Source organism: Aotus nancymaae, unplaced genomic scaffold (genome assembly GCF_030222135.1).
Source record: "Aotus nancymaae isolate 86718 unplaced genomic scaffold, 86718_ANA_hifiasm-v0.15.2.pri h1tg000020l, whole genome shotgun sequence".
In the NCBI taxonomy this organism is placed as follows: domain Eukaryota; kingdom Metazoa; phylum Chordata; class Mammalia; order Primates; family Aotidae; genus Aotus; species Aotus nancymaae.
This window is the reverse complement of record NW_026988432.1, coordinates 30,465,983-30,486,218: the sequence shown is the minus strand read 5'-3', so window position 1 is coordinate 30,486,218 and position 20,236 is coordinate 30,465,983. Positions and strand designations below refer to the sequence as shown.

At 38.4% G+C, this 20,236-nt stretch overlaps 1 protein-coding gene across 8 annotated transcripts in view; it reads right to left on the bottom strand.

The window, feature by feature from the left end:
- PIAS2 (protein inhibitor of activated STAT 2) overlaps window positions 1-20,236 on the bottom strand; it is a 120,927-nt gene that overhangs the window by 93,430 nt on the left and 7,261 nt on the right. For 2 of the 8 annotated variants that reach the window (XM_064379213.1, XM_012440825.3), the window contains exons 2-3: window positions 15,497-15,585; window positions 12,692-12,800 (exon numbers count right to left, since the gene is read on the bottom strand). The exons of 3 other annotated variants lie outside the window; for them this stretch is intronic. The gene's annotated coding sequence lies outside the window, so the exon portion shown is untranslated. Of the gene's footprint in view, window positions 1-12,691; window positions 12,801-15,491; window positions 15,586-20,236 lie in introns of all 8 variants that reach the window. 3 more of the 8 variants (XM_064379214.1, XM_064379212.1, XM_064379211.1) reach the window with 2 other exon arrangements.

Sequence of the window (20,236 nt, the reverse complement as noted above, 5' to 3'; positions counted from 1 at the left end):
TTGCTCTGTACTTTTAAGTCTCAGGGATGGCCCAGAAGCAACTGTTTAAGACCCTGTATGGCTATTAAATACACGCTAGTTTACTAAAATGCAAACAGATTTAAATACACCAAAGTAATCTATGTACACTGTACCATAATTGTACTTTGTGTTCTATATATGTCTCCATATTTCATATTGTATAAGTCAGAGAATATTAAATTGTAATCCTGGCAAGCCATTTTATACTCTAATTCAGTGCTGTCCAACACAAATGTAATAGAAGCCACACATTAAACCTTCTAGTAGTCACATTAAAAGAATTAATTTAGGCCAGGAATGGTGGCTCACACCTGTAATTCCAGTGCTTTAGAAGGCCAACACAGGAGGATCACTTGGGCCCAGGGGTTCGAAACCAGACTGGACAACATAGTAAGATCCCATCTCTACAAAACTTTAAAAATTAGCCAGGCATAGTGGTGTGTGTGCCTGTGGTCCCAGCCTCTCAGGAGACTGAGGCGAAAGGATCACTTGAGCCCAGGAATTCAAGGCTACAGTGAACTGTGATCACGCCACCGTACTCCAGCCTGGGCAACATCAAGACTGTCTCAAAAATAATAATAAGTTAAATTAATATACTTATTTAACCCAATATATCAAAAGTATCATTTCATCTCTACATGCAATTTTTATAATTTAAAAATAATCATTTTTTAAAGTATCAGTGGGGTATTTTTTCATGTTACGTCTTTAATATCTGGTATATACTTTTTACTTATGATACATCTTAATTTGGACTAACCACACTTCAAGTGCTTAAGACCCACATGTAGCCACTAGCTACCACACTGGACAGTGCAGATCTAAATCATTAATAACACACATACCACAATGCCATGGTCACTGTATTCCAACTTGCTTTATTTCCTCCACATGCAAGATGAAGATTTTATTAATCTTTGTTGTCTTACCTCTACAGTGCAGACAACAAAGACGGAAAACAAGAAAATTTCTGGCCTATCTCACAACAAACCAGTTACAGCTTACTCAACATCTCATGCATTAAATGGAAGACAATAGCTTCTTAGGAAGGGTTTACCCATGTAAGAAATAACGATGCATCTTTCCCAAAGTCCTCAATCTTATTAAACACTTCAACTGATTGTAGAACACTAACACTAAAAAAGGCAATTACACCGATACAACATAACTATGATTTTTTCAGACTAACTCAGAATTCATTACTTTACTTCAGTCCTTACGCTTACTGTCAGATATTCTTCATTCTAAGGGAACTTGTTTTACAGAAATGACAAAATAAAGCACAAAGTCCCCCTACCTAAGCTTGACTCTCAAAGGAATTTCTAGAGGTCTCATTATTTCATATTTCCAGTGATAACATTATTTGGCGAAGGATGTTAAAGCAACTGGCTGTTGTAAATAGACAAATAAAGAGTAAGAAGGAGATAAGGGCTTACATTATGAATATAACAGAATTCTGAACAGCAGATGGGACAGTTTTTGCATTACAAAATGCTACAAAGATAAAGTACTGCTGGACACACAGCCAAAGGTAATGAAGTCAATAGGGCCCAGTGAAAAACTTCAGGCCAGCAATCAGCAGCAGTTGTTGTTCAAGCCCAAGCACCAAGACTATAGACCCTGGGAAAGTCATTTCATCCCTATGCTTATCAATTTCTATTTTAGAATGATAACAAACACCCCCAAAAATTTAGCACTTACTGATAAAATAATCTCAAAGCAGCTTACTAAGTAAAATTCTATGAATACTTTTTTTCTTGTTTTTTTTACAAACCTTACTAGATCCCACTTCTTCTTAAAGTAATACCTATGTTTTTTTTTTTTGAAAGGGAGTTTCGCTCTTGTTGCCCAGGCTGGAATGCAATGGTGCAAAGTCGACTCACAGCAACCTCCGCCTCCCAGGTTCAAGTGATTCTTCTGCCTCGGTCTCCCGAGTAGCTGGGATTACAGGCATGCGCCACCATGCCCGGCTAATTTTGTATTTTTGGTAGAGCCAGGTTTCGTCCACGTTGGTCAGGCTGGTCGAGATCACCTCAGGTGATCCGCCCACCTCGGCCTCCCAAAGTGCTGGGATTACAGGCGTGAGCCACCGCTCTTGGCCTTATTTTTTAACTTAGTCTTCCACCAAGTTTCAGGTCCTTCCCTCAGTGAGTGGGTGTGGTGAATAGGGAGGGTCACCAGAACCCTCACGGGGAGGTAAGGTTAGCATGCTATGAACACTACCAAGACTAGATTTCAGTTGTTTTTCTCCACCAAACTCTGATGTTGGTATCTTTACTCTAATGTTTTTCAAGCAGTTTTTCCACTCCACCGTGCTGCCCCCCAAAGGCTCCCAAGTCTGCCCACTTCAATTAAAACTGCTATGTGCTCTACAGAGGAATTTCCCTACACAGAAATGTGCTGGCCTAATTTTATAAAAAGATACATAATCTAATTTCTAAGCAAAAACTAACATAAATTAAGACAAGAGTTTTAAATCAACTTTGTTCCTTTAACAAATGTAAATAAACACAAAAGTATTAAAACTTTTAAAGCTGAACATTATGTAACTGAAACACTACATACAAAGATGAAGGCAAGCTGAAGGTGCTACATTTAGAAACTACCTGATTAGGCCAGGAGCAGTGGCTCACACGTGTAATCCCAGCACTTCGGGAGGCCGAGGCGAGTGGATCACTTGAGGTCTAGAGTTTGAGACCAGCCTGACAAACATGGTGAAACCCATCTCTACCAAAAACACAAAAAATTAGGCAGGCATGCTGGCGAATACCTATAATCCCAGCTACTCAGGAGGCTAAGGCAGGAGAATCACTTGAAACCAGGAGGCAGAGGTTGCAGTGAGCCAAGACCGTGCCATTCCTCTCCAGCCTGAGCAACGATAGCAAAACTCCATCTTGCGTGGAAAAAAAAAACTCACCAAACAGGTATATATGATAGTAACATGTAATCACCAGTGAATAAAAATATTTCCCTGAGATAGCTCTTCAATTCTGAAACATGAGACAGAAACTGCAAAAATAGCCTGGAATTTGGGGAAGTGCTAATACGGTTAGAAATCATGGTAAAGGTCAGTACAAACTCTGTAGATTCCCTATCTGCTATAATGTATATCATACAGGAGGAGATGAGAAGCTACTGAGGGCAACTGGCAAATTGCATTATTAATATTGCCTATTCCAGCTACAATATCAAAATAATCCACATCAGGCTAAGCGAGGTGGCTCACACTTGTAATCCCAGTACTTTGGGGAGCTGAGGCGGGCGGATCACCTGAGGTCAGAAGTTAAAGAACAGCCTGGCCAACATGACAAAACCCCATCTCTACTAAAAATACAAAGATTAGCTGGGCCTGTAGTCCCAGCTACTAGGGAGGAGGCAGGAGAACTGCCTGAACCTGGGAGGTAGAGGTTGCAGTTAACAGAGATAGTGCCACTGCACTCCAGCCTGGGCCACAGAGCTGAGATACAGTATCAAATAATAATCATCATCATCATCTACATCTTCTTTTATATGTAGGAACAAAGAAAAACCACCAGATTAATATAATCTCTCAAAAAAGAGTGACCAAGCTAATGCCATACATAAGAGGAACTATGTGGCAAGCCAGAAAGATACTCCAATTCCTAACTACTTCCTCTTTTCAAAGGTCACTGGAGGCCCCAGTTCCTGGTCTTGTATTCCTAGTGAAATCAGGTAATCCCTAAAAGAGACTAATGGATTTCATCCTTACAACATAATGATTACAGTAACTCCTAGGCTAAAGAAATCAAATTGAAAACCAACTATTAAAAGAAACAATAAAGAAAATGCTACATTTCAAAATCAGGGTGAAACATCTCCCTAAATGCTTCTATTATTATACAGTAAGGATTTAAAATAAAGTAATCAACAAAGAAAAAAAGTAGGGCCGGGCACGGTGGCTCATGCCTGTAATCCCAGCACTTTGGGAGGCCGAGGCGGGTGGATCACGAGGTCAAGAGATCGAGACCATCCTGGTCAACATGGTGAAACCCCGTCTCTACCAAAAATACAAAAAATTAGCTGGGCACGGTGGCGCGTGCCTGTAATACCAGCTACTCAGGAGGCTGAGGCAGAAGAATTGCCTGAACCCGGGAGGCGGAGGTTGCGGTGAGCCGAGATCGCGCCATTACACTCCAGCCTGGGTAACAAGAGCGAAACTCCGTCTCAAAAAAAAGAAAGAAAAAAAGTTAACACCAAAATAAAGCGAAAGGGCTGGGGAGAGTTACAAGGTAAAAGTGAAAAAGCAAAAAGAAATTCATTAGAAAGCAAAATGATGGCTGTGCAAAGTGACTCACGCCTGTAATCCCAGCACTTTGGGAGGTCGAGGCGGGCGAATCACACCTGAGGTCAGGAGTTCAAGACCAGCCTGACCAACATGGAGAAACCACATTTCTACCAAAAAAAAAAAATAGAAAATTAGCTGGGCATGGTGGCACATCCTGGGAATCCCAGCTACTCAGGAGGCTGAGGCAGGAGAATCGCTTGAATCCAGGAAGCGGAGGTTGGGTGAGCAGAGATCAAGCCATTGCACGCCAGCCTGGGCAACAAGAGCAAAAGTCCGTCCCAAAAAAAAAAGCAGTAAAGTCAGACCCACAAAAGTGAAAGTCAAAAAATGTACAGTCTCAAAAATGAAAAAAAAAAAGACCAAAAAACTAAACAAATTTCTTTTAACCAAGAGAACAGTGTATGCAACTATATACTCTAATAACTTAAATAGAGACAAAAGTGGTTTCCTAGAAAAATATAAATTACTCCACCTGATTCAAGAAGAGGTATATGGTCTTGCCCTCCCCTCCACATAGAAAAACATCTACCCGTCGCCGGGCGCGGTGGCTCACGCCTGTAATCCCAGCACTTTGGGAGGCCGAGACGGGTGGATCACGAGGTCAAGAGATCGAGACCATCTTGGTCAACATGGTGAAACCCCATCTCTACTAAAAATACAAAAAATTAGTTGGGCATGGTGGCGCGTGCCTGTAATCCCAGCTACTCAGGAGGCTGAGGCAGGAGACTTGCCTGAACCCAGGAGGCGGAGGTTGCGGTGAGCTGAGATCGCGCCATCGCACTCCAGCCTGGGTAACAAGAGCGAAACTCCGTCTCAAAAAAAAAAAAAAAAAAAAAAGAAAAACATCTACCCAAACAAGACAGCTTCATAAATAAATTCTACCAAGCTTTCAAGGAAAGGATGGAATTCTGTTCCTTAAACAGTTCAAGAGAATAAAAGCCAGGGAGTTAAATACATACATGTTAGAAGACAAATACAGGAAAATGTTGAACACAAAACACAAAATTCAAACAATATGCAAATTATTGGTTTCCAAACTTCAGCAGGGAAGTCCACCCTCTCCAACCAAACTTTTAGGCAAAAGCCTAAAAAATGGGCATAGTATGTCATCCATTCTTACTCACTTCTCAACGTGGGCCATAAGAAGTCCTCGTGTAACACAATTTATAAACCAATATTAACACATCAATATTTCTTGTGAGCGTAGACATAAAAACCCTCAATGTGCCGAATATAGTTGAATCTACTAATATAAGAATGGTTTAACATAAATTAAGTAAATTACTTGGTTAAGATCTCTCTATTCTTATAGTCACAGATTGAAGACGTACGTATAAAAGTATACAATCATATGGAGCTTCCTTTTAAATTACTTGGGGTAAGTAGGTGGGGACATATATGAAAAAAGACTGGAGCTGATAACTTCTGAAGCTGGGTACTGGGGACATGAAGAATTCTCTATCATTGTAAATTTAAGAATGTCTCCATAACTCAAAAGTTTGCTTGAACAGGAGAAACTGGGTCCAGGGCATGTGGGGACTCTACGATCTTCCCAAGCTTTCTGTAAATCTACAGGTACTCTAGATTGAATTAAACAAAAACTGTTAGTCTTTTTAAAGATGGGGTAGGCAGGGGACGGTGGCTCACGCCTGTAATCCCAATACTTTGGGAGGCTGAGGCAGGCGGATCACGAGGTCAGGAGTTCGAGTCCAGCCTGACCAACATGGTGAAACCCCCATCTCTACTAAAAATACAAAAATTAGCTGGGCGTGGTGGTATGTGCCTGTAATCCCAGCTATTCAGGAGCCTGAGGCAGAAGAATCGCTTGAACCCAGGAGGCAGAGGTTGCAGTGAGCTGAGATCACACCTCTGCATTCTAGCATGGGTGATAGAGCGAGACTTCATCTCAAAGAAAAAAAAGAAAAAAAAAAAGATAGAGTAAAAAAGCAATTACAGTATAAATACTGTTTCCCATAAAAGGAACCCAGATTCCTAAGGGAAATGGCTGACTGCAGGTCTGCAACAGGAAATGCACAAGATGAACCTAGAACATTTTATCACATTAGAAAACAGAGAAGCTATCAAAGACTACTTTATCAAAGACCACTGAGGCCTTGTCTGAAGGACAAAGAAAACATCCAGAATAGGCTCCTAGTGGCCTAAGATGAGACAATTTTAGCATCAAAAGGAGTAACAACTGCATTGGATTCAAACCCATTAAGTACAGTAACGTTTCATTTTCTTCATAATAATACTTGAAAAGTCACTGATCAGCCCTGCGCGGTGGCTCACACCTGTAATCCCAGTACTTTGGGAAGCCGAGGCAGGTGGAACATGAGGTCAAGAGATCAAGACCAGCCTGGCCAATATGGTGACACTCTGTACTAAAAATACAAAAATTAGCCAGGTGTAATGGCATGAGCCTGTAATGCCAGCTACTTGGGAGGCTAAGGCAGAAGAATCGCTTGAACCAAGGAGGCGGAGGTTGCAGTGACCTGAGATTGAGCCACTGCACTCCAGCCCAAGTGACAGAGTGAGACTCCATCTCAAAAAAAAAAAGGGGCCGGGCACGGTGGCTCATGCCTGTAATCCCAGCACTTTGGGAGGCCGAGGCGGGTGGATCACGAGGTCAAGAGATCGAGACCATCCTGGTCAACATGGTGAAACCCCGTCTCTACCAAAAATACAAAAAATTAGCTGGGCACGGTGGCGCGTGCCTGTAATCCCAGCTACTCAGGAGGCTGAGGCAGGAGAATTGCCTGAACCCAGGAGGCGGAGGTTGCGGTGAGCCGAGATCACACCATTGCACTCCAGCCTGGGTAACAAGAGCGAAACTCCATCTCAAAAAAAAAAAAAAAAAAAAAAGTCACTGATCTCCTTTAAAGGATGTTAAGGGAAGAATTCATCATCATTCTGATAACTGATAAAGAGACACAATACAGAAAGATTTTTGGTTTGAGTAGAAAAGTCATATGATTAACTGGCTAAATGCCATATGTGCTTTTGAGAAAATTCTATTTGTTCCTGATGAAACCTCTCAATAAATGTGAGAAATGGGAAAGTTCTTCAAAGTTTCTATCTTTGACTACATTATAAGGAGTTACAATCTCTTGCTCTATGGCCATTATCCACTCTTACCATAAACATATACCCATCAAAAAGAAAAAAATATATATATACCCATGTATATGTATTCTCTAAATCAGCTACGTCTTAAATCAGCTACCTTGACTTGCTCTGGCATGTCTAAATAGGACTGGGTGAGCTCTAAACCCTGGTACATGCCATTCCTTATTTGGAAACCCTCCTGACCTCCTGATTAGCTTCCTCTTCTTCCCTGTCTTCTTTCCCCTTACCTATTCAGGAAATTTTCAAGTTTTTTAAGCCAATCGGGTCAAGCATAGAATGTGAGGTCCCATTCCGGCCAATGGAAACTGGACACAGCGGTAGGGCAACTGCGTCAGGCTATGAAAGTTATAATAAATGTCCCTGCCTCCTTGTTCAGGCGTGCTCTCTTGGCAAGACTGCCAGCGAGCTGCACCCTTTCTGCAGAAAGTAAACTAGCCTTGCTGAGTGATCCATTGTCTGGGTATGGATTTTTCCCAATGTTATAAACCCGTTTCCAACATATACAAAGGGAGTAATTTTTTTTTTTTGAGACAGAGTCTCACTCTGTCACCCAGGCTGGAGTGCAGTGGCACCATCTTGGCTCACTGCAACCTCTGCCTCTGGGATTCTCCTGCCTCAGCCTCTCAAATAATTGGTATTACAGGCACCCACCACCATACCTGACTAAATTTTGTATTTTTAGTAGAGATGGGGTTTTGCCATGTTGGCTATTTTGGATTTGAACTCCTGGCCTACAGTGATCCACCCACCTCAGCCTCCCAAAGTGCTGGGATTACAGGCATAAGACATCATGCCTGGCAAGGTAATAAAAAATTTTTAAAGTAACATTTACTATTTACAAATGACAAGACTCTTCTATATTAGAAATATAAGAGAATTCCACTGAAAAATTTAACCCAATAATATTAAGGCAACAAAACATCTAATTTTCCATATATCAAATATATTTTCAAATGACTCAAAAAGAGGTATTTAAAAAAACCTAAGTAACACAAAAACATAAAATACAAAAGAATTTTAAAATTTTACAAGAGGTACATTAAAAAACTACAGAAAAGCAGCTTTGAATAAATTAAAGAGACTGTATCACACATGTTACGCTAGATAAAAATACTCAATACCGAAAAGATATCAATTCTTTCCAATTCTAAGTTATAAATATAAAAAATTCCAATGACTGGTTAATGAGTTGAAGCACATAATAGACCAAAACCTTAATAAAGAATAAAATACACAATATGGCAGGTCATGATGAATAAAATGAACAAAAACGAAGTGGGAAGGGAAATAGCAAGTGCAGAAGTAGAGGATCTGTCAGTTTAAAGGGGAAGGCCTCACTGAAATAGTATTTGAATAAGTAACTGAAGGAGAAGGAAAGCACCCAATGGATATGTGAGGAAAATCATTCCAAGGCATTCCACAGCAGATGCAAAAGTCCTAAAGACAAAAGCAGGATTAACACACTCAAAAGTCAGTGAAACGCAAAAAGCCCACCACTGCCAAACCAGAGTATTCTAGGGGAATGAGTATTTGTTGTTGTTGTTTGAGTCTCGGCTCAGCTGCCCAGAGTGCAGTGGTACAAACACTACTCACTGCAGCTTCAAACTCCTGAGCTCAAGTGATCGTCCTGCCTCGGCCTCCAGAGTAACTGGGACTACAAGCACACACCACCATGCCTGCTATTTTTTTTTTTATTTTTAGTAATGACAAGATTTCATCATGTTTTGCAGGCTGGTCTCAAACTCCTGGGCTCAAGTGATCCTCCTGCCTTGGCCTCCCAAAACCACATTGGGCCCAGAATGAGTATTAAGATCACAGAATGATGTTTGTTTCTGATCACAGAAAACAAATATGGAGAAGGAGTTAGTCAACTAAACAAACCTTTACTGTATGAAATAATAGTATCAAATTTGTGAGGTTTAGAAAACACAGATCTTATACTGAGATCATCAGGAAAAATATAAATTTTTTTTATAAAGGATGAAAACGCTGACCAACGATGGTATATAAATTGGTAGTAAGGTGCAAGGGTGCACTCTGGGAGGCCAAGTGGATGGATCACTTGAGCCCAGGAGTTTGAGACCAATCTGGTCAACATGGTGAAACCTCGATTCTGTTTAAAATACAAAAATTGAGCCAGGCGCGGTGGCTCATGCCTGTAATCCCAGCACTTTGGGAGGCCGAGGCGGGTGGATCACGAGGTCAAGAGATCAAGACCATCCTGGTCAACATGGTGAAACCCCGTCTCTACCAAAAATACAAAAAATTAGCTGGGCACGGTGGTGTGTGCCTGTAGTCCCAGCTACTCGGGAGGCTGAGGCAGGAGAATTGCCTGAACCCAGGAGGCAGAGGTTGTGGTGAGCCGAGATCGCGCCATTGCACTCCAGCCTGGGTAACAGGAGCGAAACTCCGTCTCAAAAAAAAAAATACAAAAATTGGCCGGGCATGGTGGCTGACACCTATAATCCCAGCACGTTGGGAGGCCAAGGCGGGCGGAACACTTAAGGTCAGGAGTTCAAGACCAGCCTGACCAACATGGTGAAATCCCGTCTCTACTAAAAATACAAAAATTAACCAGGCGTGGTGGCAGGCACCTGTAATCCCAGCTACTCAGGAGGCTGAAGCAGGAGAATCACTTAAACCTGGGAGGCGGAGGAGGCTTTGGCCAAGATCACGTCACTGCAATCTGCCAGCCTGGGCAACAAAGTTAGACTCTGTCACAAAAAACAAAATTAGCAGGGCATGGGAGTGCACGCCTGTAATCCCCATTATTCAGGATTACTTTGGGAGGCCAAGTGGGTGGATCACTTGATCAACTGAGGGAGGTGAATTACTTGAACCCAGGAGGCGGAAGTTGCAGTGAGCTGAAATCACGCCACTGAACTCCTGCCTGGGCAACAGAGCGAGACTCCATCTCAAAAATAATAAATAAATTGGCAGAAAGGCAGAGGTTGCAGTGAGCCAAGAGCACGCCACTGCACTCCAACCTGGGTGATAAGAGCAAAACTGTCTCAAAAAATATTAAAAAATAAAAATAAAATAAAGAATACCAATTCAATATAATTTCTTCCAGAAAACAGAAGAGAACATTTCCAATTCATTTTATAAACCTAATATTACCATGATAAGAAAACAAAACAAAGACAACACAAAAAATTAAACTACAAACCAATATTCATCATGAACACAGACGTTAAAATCCTTAACAAAACATTAGCAAATAAAATTCAGCAACATATAAAGAAAATTATAAACCATGGTCATTATGCACCATGACCAAGTGAAGGGTTTATTCTGGTATGTAACACTGGCTCATATGCCACTGCTGCTCAGCATTTTCATTGTGTCTTATCTTTGTATTTATTTTGAGATCTATAAAATACACCATATTAACAGCTACAAAAACAAATCACATGATAAAATCAATCAATGCCAAAAAAAAATTTCACAAATTCAACATCTGTTTATGATTTTAAAACCCTCAAAAACAAGAATTGGGGAGAGCTTCCTCAATTTGATAAACAGATCTACAAAAAAAAAAAAAAAAAATTAGATATACCCAGGGGTGAAAAATTGTTTTCCCTTTAACATTGGAGCTGAGGCGAAGATGCCTACTATCACCACTCATTCAACATAGTACTAAAAGTTCTAGCTAGCAGAATAACAAGAAACGGAAGTAAAAGGAGTAAGAGGTTGCAAAGAAAAAATAAAACTATTTGTAGATGGAATGATTATTTACATAGAAAATCTTAACAAATATAGGAAACAACTCCTAGAACTTGTGAGTTCAGCAAGGTCCCAGGATACAAAATCAACATAGAAAAACTAATCACACCTTTATACACTAACAAAGAACATATAAAAAGAAAGTTAAAAACATCACCATTTATAACACTCCAAAGAAAATTAAAATACATATGTAAAAATGTAACAAACATGTATAGGACTTATATGCTGAAAACTATAAAACATTGAAAAAAAAAATCTAAGAAAATCTAAATAAATTCTTCATGGATTGGAAAACTCAACATAGTCTTAAAGATGTCAACTTTCCCCAAACTGATACAGAGGTTTAATATAATTCCTATCCAAGTACCAGCAAGACTTTTTGTAGATATAGCTGAGATTATTCTAAAATTTAAATGGAAAAGCAAAAGAAATGTTAATAGACAAGCCAAAGCAATTTTTAAAAAGAATAGAGGGGCCGGGTGCAGTGGCTCACACCTGTAATTCCAGCACTTTGAGAGGCCAAGGTGGGTGGATCACAAGGTAAGGAGATTGAGACCATCCTGGCAGACATGAGACCCCATCTCTACTAAAAAAAAAACAAAAAAATTAGCCGGGTGTGGTAGTATACGCCTGTAGTCCCAGCTACTCAGGTGGCTGAGGCAGGGGAATTGCTTAAACCCAGGCAGCACAGGTTGCAGTGAATGGAGATCGCGCCACTGCACTCCATCTCAAAAAAAAAAATGAATAGAGGGAGAGGAAGCAATCTATCCCATTTTACAACTCAGCTAAGACTGATAGACTACATGGTATTAGTGGACGGTTAGACACAGAAATCAAGGGAACAGAATATAGACCCCAGAAATAGTCATATACATATATGCCCAAATAACTTTTGATGAAGGTGAAAAATTAATTCAGTGGAAGAAAGACAGCCTTTCAATATGTGGTGCTAGATCACATGGACATCCATAGACCAAAAAAAAAAAAAAAAATTAACTTCAACTTAAGTCTCATACCTTATACAAAAATAATTCCAAATGGATCACACAGTCAAATGTAAAAACTACAAAACTGGTTTTTTTTTTTAATAAGCAGGAAAATCTTCAGGATCTAAGGCTAGGCAGAGTTATTAGATTTGAAACTAAAAGCAAGATCCATAAAAGCAAATATGCCATACTGGACTTCACACAAATTAAAACCTGTGCTCTACAAAAGACCCCTTTAAAAGGATAAAAAGACAATCACCAGACTCAAAGAAAATATTAACATTTGCAACCACAAATCTGACAAAGGACTAATACCCAGAATATACCTAGAACTCTCAAAACCCAACAGGGAAAAAAAAAAAAGAATTCAATTAGAAAAAGGACAAAAGACACAAAGAGACATGTTATGTATGGATGGGGATATACAGATGGCAAATAAGCACACAAAAAAATGTTCAGCATCATTAGCCATTAGGGAAATGTAAATAAAAACCTCACTGGGATATCACTAGATACCTACCAGAATGGCTAAAATGAAAAACACTGATAACACCAAATGCTGGCGAGGATGCAGAGAAACTGGATCACTCCATACATTGCTGGTAGGGATGTAAAATGGTACAGCCACTCTGTAAAACAGTTTAGCAAGTTCTTTAAAAACTATACATACAATGACCATACAACCCAGCAACTGCACTCCTGGGCATTTTTTATCTCCGAGAAAGACTGGTGCATAAGTTTACCAAAAAAAATCTATGCACAAATCTTTATAGCACTTTTATTGATAATTATCAAAATACTGTAAACAACCCAGATGTCCCTCAACAAACTACAGTGAATTCATATTGTGGAAAACTATTCAGCCATAAAAAGGGATGAGATGTTTAAACACGACAACTTGGATGAATTTCCAGAATTATGCTGAATGAAAAAGCCAGACCCAAAAGTTTGCATACTGTGTGATTCTATTTATGAATTTTTGAAAGGACAAAAATCACAGAAATGAAAAAGCTGAGTGGGCCCCAGAGAGTGGGGGAACTGGATGAGACAGGAACAAGTGTGACTATAAAATGACAATACTTTAGATGGAGGGATCCTTGTGGTGATAAAATGGTCTGTATCTTGATTGTGTCAATGTCAACATCCTGGTTGTGATACTGTACTATAGTCTTTAAGTGGAAAAAACTAGAGAAAGAGTATATGGAATGTCTCTAAATTATTTCCTAGAAATGCAAGTGGATTGACAATTATCTTCATTAAAAGTTTGATTTAAAATTACAAGGAGCAAGACTATCAGACTAGATTTAAAATTCTCTTAAATTCAATGGCATTATATTCAAAAGAGATAAAACTGAAATAAAAGGACAAAAATGTAAGGGCGAGGTGAAATTTTATAAATCAGGCAAAACTGACAGAAAAATAATCTAGGAGGTCAGGCACAGTGGCTCACACCTATAATCCCAGCACTTTGGGATGCCGAGGTGGGCAGATCACCTGAGGTTAGGAGTTCAAGACCATCCTGGCCAACATGGTGAAACCCCCATCTATACTAAAAATACAAAAATTAGCCAGGCATGGTGGTGCGTGCCCATGGTCCCAGATACTTGGGAGGCTGAGGCAGGAGAACTGCTTGAGCCCAAGAGGCAGAGGTTGCAGTGAGCCGAGATTATGCCACTGCACTCCAGCCTGGGTCACAGAGCGAGACTCTGTCTCAAAAAAAAAAAGAAAGATAATCTAGGCATGTTAATATTAAAAGGTAGTATTTAATACAAAAAGCAGTGCTGGACATAACGAGTCATCAGGCAGAGGAAAAGTTTCAATTTGGCAGGAAAACATAACAAATTTACACTTTTTTTTTTTTTAAAGAGATAAGGTCTCACTATGGTACCCAGTCTGGTCTCAAATTCTTGGGCTCAAGTGATCCTCCCACCTCAACCTTCCAAGGTGCTAGGATTACAGTTCTTTCATGTGCTAGTAATGTTAAAATATGCTTTAAAAATCAACAGAACTACAAAAACAAATGAAAAACAAAACAAAAAAAATTCTAGTAAGAGACTAACTCTGCTCTCTTAAAAAAAAAAAAAATATGAGATTTGAACAACAAAATTAAAAAGCCTACATACTGGACATATATAAAACTGCACCAAAAACTGGGAAATATATATTCTCTTCATGTACAAATAAAAATAAAAATAGACCACATTTTTAATAGTCTAAACATATTTCAAAAAATTGGCATTATACACACCAATTGGCATCACACAACATGCTGCCTAACCAAAATGCAATTACAAATCAAAAGCCAAATCAACTAGAGGAACTCTCATATGTTCAGGAATTAAATTTTTAAATAGCTCATAAGTTAAAGAATTCACAGTAGAAAATAGAAAAATACAAGTAAAAATAACAGAAATATTACATATCAAAACATGTAATGAGGAAGCAATACATAGACATTTTATGAACTTAAATAACTATGCTAAAATGCTGAAAATTAATGACAAGCACCTAACTTAAGAAATTAGAAAAAAAGAACAGAAATAACTTCAAAGGAAATATAAGAAAAGAAATGAGGAGCAAAAACTAATGAAATAGGGGAAGGATACAGTAAAGAACATCAACAGTATCAAAAACTTGATTCTCTGAAAAATCTTTAAAAATTGGAAAACTTTTAGCCAAAAATTATCAAGAAAAAAAGAAGGCATTTTAAAAAAACACAAGGGGGATATTCACTAGAAATACTACAAAATAAAGAGATTAACAACTAAATGCTACAAATTCAAGAATGTAGATGAAATGAACAACTTTCTATAAAAGTACGAACTACCAAAACAGGTTTGAAACTTGAAAAAAAGAACAGTCCTACAACCAGAGCAATTAAAGCATTCCTCAAAGAAAACAATAGTAATAATTTTATAAGCAAGTTTTACCAAATATTTAAGAAACAGATCTTTCTAATCTTACATAAACTCTTCCAGAAGAGGAAAGGACTATTTTTTAATTATAGGCCAGTTTTACTCATTATGAGAGACAAAAATCCTAAATTAAATATCTCCAAACTGAGTCCAATGAAAAAAAGGAACAGATAGATAAGGGTTGAATTTATACTTGGAACATAAATTTTGTTTAAGTATTGGGAAAAAATTAATATAACTCAACATGTTAACAGATTACAAAAGAGAAATACATGTTTTTCTCAAAACATGCAGAAAAACTTCTGATAAAATTCATTCATGATTTTTTTTAATTAGCAAACTAAGAAAGGGAACATCCTTAACCTGAAAAGATTATCTATAATAAACCTACAGCAAGCATCATACTTAACTGTGAAACTTTGAAAGCATTCCCTTTAAAATCAGGAACAAGATCAGGATGCCCCCATCACAGCTTCTATTCAACATTGTACTGGAGATCCTAGCCAGCACATTAAGACAAGAAAAAGAAAGAAAAAAAAGCATAAGAATTGGAAAGGAGGAAACAAAGAGGTCATTATTCACAGATAGGACTGTCTGCATAGAAAAATCCAAAAGAAATCTAAAGATAATTTATCACAATTAGGAGTATAGCAAGGTTGTTATATAAAGTAAATCTATACTTCCATACACCAGCAAAGCATAATTATAAAAAGTTAATATTTATGATTTGCTATAAAAATAATGTTGCTAGAAATATATCTAACAAAATACTTGCAATCCTTTAACTGAAAATAACAAAACTTTGTTGAAAGACATTGAAAAAAAAAAAAAAAAAAACCTATTTAAAGAAATGGAGATTACAATGATCATGGTTAAGAAAACTTAACAGCAAAATGTAATTCTCTCCAAACTAGTTTACAGATTCAATGCATTTCCCATCAACATACCAGCAAGGGGTGTGTGTGTGTCTGTGTCTGTGTCTGTGTGTGTGCGTGTGTGAGAGAGAGAAACATGAAAATATGATTCTAAAATTACATGGAGGAGCACATAATCAAGTTCCTTGAAGAACTACAAGGCAGGAGAACTTGCGCTACTTCACTCCCTCAATGACTGACTAGACTGTTTCAGACCAACCCTCCCTGTGAGAACTTAACAACTGAATATAATATTAAAACATAAAAATCTGTGTGAATGCAGGAAGCACTACAAAGGCAGCAAGGACCTGAGACACCAAGACTCTGCAAAGAAGGAGAGCCTACAAAGCTGTCTCTTGATGCCTTCCCTGTAGATATTTGCCAATGAGAAAAGGCAATGGAGAGGCTAAAAGTCCAGAACTCGGAATAGACTCATAAGGCAGGGGAAACAAGAAAAGGTATTTGCAAAACATAAAAAGCAAGAGATGGTTTCCAGGATATATAATGAACTCCCACAAATCAGTATGAAAAAGACAGATGTCCCAATATAAAAATGAGTAAAAGACTTGGCAAGCCACTTTACAAAAGAAACCCAAATGGCCAATAAGCACATTCAAAGGAGCTTAACATCATTACTTATTAGGGAGATGCAAATTAACACACATTCACCAGAGTGTCTAAAATTAAAAGGGTGGACAAGGATATGAAGCGACTGGAACTCTACCATATCACTAGCAAAAGGGAATGAACAAACTACAACTACAGACAACAATAAGGACGAATCTTGCAAACGAAACAGAAAAAAGCCAGAAACAGAATGCATATACAGAAACAGAAAACAGATGACCCTGAATAACAATAACATGTAGTTATTGTTATTCGTTATCCAATAACAATAACCTGTGTTATTCAAGGGTCAATTGTATCCTGTCGACTGGTTTGAACTGTGCAGGTCCACTTAATAAGCAGATTTTTTTTCAACCAAATGCAGATAAAAAATACAGTATTTGCAGGATGTGATATCCACATATATAGAGGGCCAATTTTTCCTATACATGGGTTCTGCAGAGCCAACTTCAGGACTTGAGTACACGTAAATTTTGGTATTGGGAGAGTTGGTCCTAAAACCAAGCCCCCAAGTATACCAAGGAGCAACTGTATATATACTATACAGGTTCCATTTATATAAAGTTCATAAACAGGCAATACTAATCTGTTAAAGTTAGGATAGTAGGTCGATTTTGGAAGATTGAGGTTATCCACTGGGAAGGGGAAATCTCTAGAGTGCTGGTAACGTTCTCTTTCTTGACCTGCAAGATGATTATTTTGAGGAAATTCATCCAGCTATAATCTCATGATCTGTATACTTTCTACATATATGCTATATCAAAAGAAGTTTGGTTTTTTCTTATAAAAAATATCATTTTACACACAGACGGGGTCTCACTATGTTGCCCAGGCTGATCTTCAACTCCGGATTCAAGTGATGCTCCCACCTTGGCCTCCCAAAGTACTGTGATTACAGCCTTGAGCCACCTTACCAGGCAAGAAGTTTGTTTATGCTAGAAGCATAATCATTTTGTTTTAGTTACTGCAACTCTGTAACAATTTCTATAAAAATAAACAGACTAATAGCCCAGAGTCCAGAACCAAAGCACAGATGTATGACGGCATCCAAACCAGTGCAGAAAAAAATCTGCATGAAAGGTAATGGGACAATTTAATATTCTTTGAGGAAAAAACATGCATCTTGGTCACCACTTCACACTACATATAAAATCAACTCCAGGTGAACTAAAACCTTAAATGAGAAAAGGTGGGGGGGAAAAACACCCTACATCTTGTACTTTTACAATAATGGAAAATATCTTCAAGAACTCTGTTAAAAAATTTCTTCAACAAGATTCAAAAGCACTATCCATAAACAAAAGTCTGATAAATGCAATCACATAAAATTTAAGAACTTCTACTAATCAAAAACACATAAGGCAGGGCTTAGAGGCTCATGCCTATAATCCCAGCAGTTTGGGAGGGCAGATCACCTGCGGTCAGGAGTTCGAGACCAGCTTGACCAACATGGTGAAACCCTGTCTCGACTAAAAGTATAAAAATTAGCTGGGCATGGAGGTGGGTGCCTGTAATCACAGCTACTTGGGAGACTGAGGGAGGAGAATTGCTTGAACTTGGAAGGTGGAGGTTGCAGTAAGCCGAGATCACACTGATGCACTCCAGACCGGGCATTAGAGCAAGACTCCGCCTCAAAAACAAAAATAAAAAAATAGAATTTAAAAGTGAGCCCAACTGAAAGGAGAAATTTGCACCACATACATCCAACTGTTAGAACTATTAAAAATCAGTAAGAAATAATTTTTTTAAAAAAATCTAGTAAAAACATGCACAAAAGACATGAACAGGAATCTGAGAAGAGGAAAGAATGATTATCATTATAGTAAAAGATGCTCAAACTCACCAGCAAAAGAAAATAAAACTAAAATGTGGTATTTTATACTTATGGGTAAAAACATTTTTTTGAGACAGGGTCTCACTCTGTTGCCCAGGCTGGAGTGCAATGGCATGATCACAGCTCACTGAAGCCTTGACTTCCTGGCTTCAGGTGATCCTCCCACCTCAGCCTGCCAACTAGCTGGAACTACAGGTGTGTGCCACTATGCTAAGCTAATTTTTTTTTCTTTTTTTTTGGTAGAGATGGGGTTTCACCATTTTACCCAGGCTGGTCTCAAACTCCTGATCTCAAGCCATCCACTGTGGCCTCCCAAACTGTTAGGATTACAGGCATAAGCCACCATGCCCAGCCAGTAAAAATCTTCTGAAGTGTGACAGAAGCAGACGTTAGCAAGAAAGCTAAGTAATGAAAACTTCTGCATTGTTGGAGAGAACATACACTGATACCACCTTCTTTGGAAAATAATATGCACATATTCTTCTTAAGCACCACCAATTCTATTCCTAGAATTTCTATAGTGAAACACACAAATATTCACACTAAGTGAGATCAACAAGATTACAATATCAGTGCAGGTCAGGGTTTTTCTGCAAGGTAAGTTTGGTGAAAATTTACAATTTGTTTTTCCATTTTCAAACTTGTTAAGATTTAAGAAATACAGATAAGGGATATGGGGATGTGTAATAGAAAAAAATGAAAACTACCCAAATTTTCCCCACCAAGAGAACAAATAAATCGAAAACAATGATAAACGAAAAAAAAAAAAAAATCCCAAATACTAATAGCATTATTCCATTTATACGAAATGTTTAAACTTAATAATAAATTTGGCTGGACACGGTAGCTCACGCCTGTAATCCCAGCACTTTGGGAGACCAAGACAGGTGGATCACCTGAGGTCGGGAACTCAAGACCAGCCCGACCAACATGGAGAAACCTCGTCTCTGCTAAAAATACAAAAGTAGCCAGGCATGGTGGCACATGCCTGTAATCCCAGCTGCTTGGAAGGCTGAGGCAGGAAAATTGCTTGAACCCAGGAGGCGGAGGTTGCAGTGAGCCAAGATCATGCCATTGCACTCCAGGCGGGGGAACAAGAGTGAGACTCCATCTCTAAATAAATAAATAAATTTTACATATGTATATATGTTAAAAGTATAAAGACAGACAAGGAATGACAAATCCAAAATTCAGCACAGTGGCTACTCTCATTGGTGAGGGTGGGCATGGCAGTGGTGGACGTCATCAGTAAAGAGCACCCTGCTAAACCTTCACTAATGCTGTATTAAATTGGCTGGTAGCTATATGTATGTTTGTTTACATACACCTTACCTGTTATAAATTCAAGGTAATTTCCCCATAAATTAAGGACAGGTTGCTATTTAAAAAGAAAGAAAAATAAAAAAGATGACAGAAAAGCTTTTATAAATTAAGTAGATAACTACTAAAATAAATTTTATAGAAAAGTTCAAAGACAAAATCGAAGAAATCTTCCGGAATGTAAATAAATCCCAAAGATTTACTACAAGAAAATAACCATCAGATCTGCAAGTGTTCCGGCAATGCTTTCAAAGTTCTGAGGAATTTATAATTCCACATGTTAACTTTCAATCAGGAACAAAGGCAAGCCATTTTCAACATTCAAGAACTTAGAAAGTTTATCACTAGCATATCCTTCAAGAAATAACTATTTAAAACTGTATTCCTGTAAAATTAAAAAGGCATCTAAAAGAGAAAAACATGGAATCTAAATAACAACAGATCTAACTCAGGAG